General features: G+C 35.9%; 1 non-coding gene across 1 annotated transcript; it reads left to right on the top strand.

Moving 5' to 3' along the window:
* Nucleotides 1–3,447: 3,447 nt before the first annotated feature.
* LOC122122088 lies at nucleotides 3,448–3,554 on the top strand. The gene has a single exon (XR_006150110.1). It is a non-coding gene; the product is annotated as a U6 spliceosomal RNA (small nuclear RNA).
* The last annotated feature ends 1,675 nt before the right edge of the window (nucleotides 3,555–5,229 follow it).

Below are 5,229 nucleotides of genomic sequence, written 5' to 3'. Positions count from 1 at the left end.
CTTTTCTTCATGACAACTTTAAGGATCTTTTCCTTGGTCTGAATTGATCCTGTGCATATAATGGGACAATGGGAAATCCTGTTCTGGTCTGGTCTATTGGGAGTTCTAAAAGCTTCTTGTATCTGAATAGGCCTATCTTTTTGCATGTTTGGGAAGTTCTCTGCTAGGATCCTGTTAAACAAATTTCCTAGACCATGGACTTCTGGTTCTATGTGCTCCTCTACAACAATTATCCTCAGATTAGACCTACTAATGGTGTCTTCCAAGGGTTGAATGTTGAATAGATCTATCATATTTCTTAGATTTGTCTAGGATGGTTGTATGTCCTTTCTCTATAATATCTAGGATGTCTTCTATCCTCAGAATTCAATCTTCTTCATGGTCTATTCAACTATCCAGATTTTCTACTTTTTTTTTTCTTTTCCTTCTAGTTGGTCGGCTTTTATGGCTTCAAATTCTTTGTTGGATCTTTATTTTAGAACTTGTATGAAATTCTTTACTTCCTTAATTTGGTGTTTAGTGTTTATTCTCAATTCACTTAGTTGATTGGTTATGATTTCCTTGGAATTCCATTCCTTCTGTTGGGATCCATTCAGCATTCCCTTTGTGGACTTCTTTCAGCTCTCTGTTTATGGATTCCATGAATGCCTCTATTGATCTTTGTCTATGCTCATCCTGCTCTTGCAATTCTTGTATTACTCTTTGATTAGCTTCCTCATGTTCATGCAATTACTGTAGTTCTCTTTGACTGATCTCAGACTGCACACACAATTCTTTTATTTCTCTTTGAGTATTCTCAAGCTGCTCATGCAATTCCTTTATCTATCTTTGAGTAGCTTCCTCACACCCATGAGCTTCCTGTTTTGATCTTCGGTTTGCTTCCTCTCTCTCCCTATCATGCTCAGAGTACTTTGCAGGTTTTCAATCTTTTTATTTACCATGTTTACCATTATTGTTTATAGAGCTTTTTGGGAGTTCTCCTCTGGATTATTCATTATCTGTTCTGTCCACTGATTATCATGAGTGGGAGTTGAGATACCCGGACGTGACATTTTTCTTGTGTTTTTCCGGCTTATTTTGCCCATTTGGGATGAGAGTAACACCAGTTTGTGCTAGAAAACTATCTTAAGGCAAGCATCAGCAAAGTCTGTAGTTGCACAGTCAAAAGCATGCAGATATAATCTAGTTCAACAGATATATTTTTCAACATCAAACAACTATGCATTAATAGGCTACGAACAGCAAAGAAGAATTTGGCAAACCAGAAGTTATTAGTTTTAGCGAGACATGTGGGTATAAATAGGAATAGAGGGATGTGGAAAGGTAGAGGGAGAGCTAACTTAGTCCTAATCTAAAAGCAGGGAATAGGTTGGATAGAATGATAGTAGAGCCCGGGGAAAAAAGAAAGAAAAAAAAGACAAGGAAAAATAGTAAAACAAAAATTAAAAACTTAAAAGTGAAACACTTAAAATTATGCAAATTAAAAACATAATATTCAGAGAAGGACGGGAATAGGATAAGAGAAGGGGAGGGATAGAAAGGAGACGTGAAAAATTAAAAAATAAAAATGCTTACAATTTTATACTGGTATATAGATGTAGTATGGCTATTTAGGAATTTAAATCTAAGAGGTTTTGAATTCAGTAATGAATTTCTGGATTAAGTGTGTATACAATGGGGGATAAGTTTTCCTTGTATGTTTTTAATATATATTTTTATTAAAAATACTGTACAGAGGGGTTACAGTTACATAAGTAAGGTAATGAGTACATTTCTTATTGAGCATTGTTACCCCCTCCTTTGTTTTTAACCCTACCATCCCTTCCTTTCACACCACCCCACCTCCACCCTTCACCCATCCTCTGGTAGAGTGTCTTGTATTGTTACAATGGGTCAACCAGTATCCTTTCCTTATATCTTAAATGAAGAAATGCTGGCTTGATTTATGCTGATTCTACTTTTGTAGACACATCTAAAATCACTGGCCAAGTCCAAGAGCACATAAATGAAATGCCATCATTTTTTGTCAGTTGGTATAATTGTGTTCTACACATTTATTGACAGGTTAAAAATTATTCTCAAACTTTAAAACATTAAAAATACTTTCTTTTTTTTCTTACTTTCTTGGCCAGGAAATCAGCAAGACCTCAGTCAGCATTTCTCATATAGGAATTTTCACATGGGTTACTTAAATGTATATGTAGAGTCCAGTTTTCGGAGGACTCACGCATCTGCCTAGGAATTCATGCTGGTTGTTGGGAAAAGAGCTCAAGTAAGGATGCCATTTAAAGCCTTATAACTTTACTCTTTACCAGGGTATTTTTCTGCTACTTCGGTGGTTGAGAGTGTCTACAAGAGTAAGCATTCCGTGAGAAGCAGGGAGACACCATATCACTTATACTTACTGAGGTTTCCAAGTGACTTGCTATCACTTGTACTGCATTTTGTAAATCAAATCTCTCTAAAACTACCAGTTTTAAGAGATAAGAGGATTGGTAAATGAACTATTAGAGACAAATACATCTTCAACATATATTGTTCCAAGTATTCCGTTTAAGGCATATTCAACAACTGGTGGAAATTTTGTTGGCTGTAATTATGTGTCTTTCTCCATGTGCGCATGTATACATGTGTATATGTATGTGTGTGACTAGTAACATACATGTGTACATTATGGCTTATATCATCAAATAAAGTAAGGAATCTCTAAAGTTTTAACAGAAACTGTATAGATAAAGTCTTAACTCTTCACTCTGCTTCTTTACACAAAGACTTTGCAACTTCTCATTAATAAAGTTTCCATATACTCTAAAATGTACATACTTAGTACTTAATGTCTAGTACCATAAATCTTAAATACTTTATCAAAAAGTTTTATACCTGGCAAACAGTCCTATTTTTGGCATATATACGCAAAATCCCATAATTAAGCATATTTAAAACATTAAAACTGTTTTTTTGGGGGGAGGGTCTGGTTGTGGGGCATGAACTCTGGGCCTGGGCGCTGTCCCTCAGCTCTTCAGCTCAAGGCTAGCACTCTACCACTTGAGCCACAGCGTCACTTATGGCTTTTTTCTTTTTGCTTATGTGGTGCTGAGGAATAGATCCCAGGGCCTCATGCATGCAAGGCAAGCACTCTACCACTGAGCCACCTTCCCAGACCTAAAACACTAAAATTTTAACAAACCTAAACACTTGCTGCAATGTTCATTTTGACAGGTGCCTTATATAGAATAATTGAATTCCTCCTCCTACACATCTCTTGAACTACAAATATCTGGAATTATTTTGTTTTTGGCATGTCTATCTTGATTTTATTCTTAAATGTGTGCTTATGTAAGAAGTACATGATTCTAAAATTTCACAATTCTTTTGAACTTATTTTTGTTGAATTGTCTAGTTTAATAAAATCTATACAAATTATACTTTATATATAAAAAATGTTCTGTGCTCAATTTAGCATCACATACACTAACATTGGAACGATACAGAGAAGATTAGCATGCCCCCTGCGCAAGGATGACATGAAAATTCATGGAGCATTCCATATTTTTACAACAACAGATGCTGAAAGGTATGTAGCCACAAGGGAACCGTACTGCATTCTTGGTGGGAGTGTAAACTTGTTCAACTACTTTGGAAAGCAGTTTGCAGGTTCCTCAAAAACTCCACATAAAACTCCTCTATGACACATTAATCCCACTTTTGGGGATCTACCCAAATGATCATAAACAAGACCATACTAAAACTACCAGCACAACTATGGTTATTGCAACATTATTTACGATAGCTAGTATATGGAACCAACCCAGATGCCCCCACCAGATGAATGGATCAAGAAAATGTGGTATATATACACAATGGAATTCTATGCCTCCATCAGAAAAAATCATCGCCCACTTTGTTAGGAAATGGAAAGTCTCGGAAAAATTTTATTGAGTGAAGTAACCCAAGTCCAAAGAACCATAGGTCCCATGATTTCCCTTATTTTCAATAACGAATGTATGTCTGGGATAAGCAGAAAAGTTGAAAAGCTATGTACATAGAACCAGATAAGATGATGTTAAAGAAATTGAACCCCAAGATAGTGACACAAGTGGTTTTTTCTTTCTTGCTATTGTTTCTAACTTACTTATAATGAGCGATGGCATTTTTTTTTGTTTCTTTGTATGTTTCTCCCCACGCTATAACCCCTGTTTTCTCTGTATTTGAAGTTGGTGCACATACATCTTGAATGTATGCTTCTCTAATTTGGGGAGGGGAAGGGAAAAATTGCTCAAATAAGGATACAGGTTGACCCATTGTAACAATGAGATGCACAAGACACTATGTTGAAAAATGAACTTTACAATTTAGGTGGAGGAAGGAAGGGGAGGGGAGTGTACTTGTGGAGGTGGAAGGGAAGGGATGGTAGGGGAAATATAAAGGAGGAGGTAAGAATTCTTGTTAGAAAATGTACTAGTTTCCTTGTTCATGCACAGTATTATTACAATAAAAAACATGTAAAAATGTTCTGAGATGGACGAGTTTATTTCCTCTATTTTATTCATATAATATCGCTAACAAAGAAATTAATGCAGAACACTGATATGAAGGTAATTTGAATAAATGTATGTGAGTGTGAGTGCGGCAGCGTTCAAGCAAACACGCTTGTACCTGCTAACACACGTCATGCATGTATAACATCATGCTCAGAGTTTAAAATCAGGGCTTCAAGGTCTTGCTAGGCCTTTCCTATCTAGATTGGTGATCTACTATGTAAGCTACATCTCAATTCCTGGCTCTTTGCTAGTTCATTAAACATTTTCAAAAATAATTTCATGAAGTTTTTTTTTTTTTGGCCCTGATTGGCTCCCAAGTGTAATCCACAGATCTCAGTCTCCTGAGCAAATATTCAGAGTAGATAGGATTATAAGTGTGACCAGCCAGCACAATGTTTTTAGAATAATTTTAAAAATAAAAGAAAATTTACTTTATGGGTGCCTGTTGTATCATCTCCTTATTTGAAAGCCTTTTGGACTGATTATATGTCAATTTAATTCGTTTGGGGATTGTGAAAAGATAGTAAGTGATGATATTTAAAAGTTCTGGTATGTTTTAAAAAAGAAACTGAAACTGTGGGACAGAAGAAATTTGGCTGTCTTCGGACCTCAATTTGTAAGCTCAGCTCTGTGCATGATACCCCAATGTCACCACCACAGTCTGTGTTGAAGACAAAATGTGATAGAA

This window comes from Dipodomys spectabilis, unplaced genomic scaffold (assembly GCF_019054845.1).
Source record: "Dipodomys spectabilis isolate Male_0828 unplaced genomic scaffold, ASM1905484v1 ptg000203l, whole genome shotgun sequence".
Lineage (NCBI taxonomy): Eukaryota > Metazoa > Chordata > Mammalia > Rodentia > Heteromyidae > Dipodomys > Dipodomys spectabilis.
The sequence above is the reverse complement of the archived record's forward strand: the minus strand, read 5'-3'. Positions and strand labels throughout refer to the sequence as shown.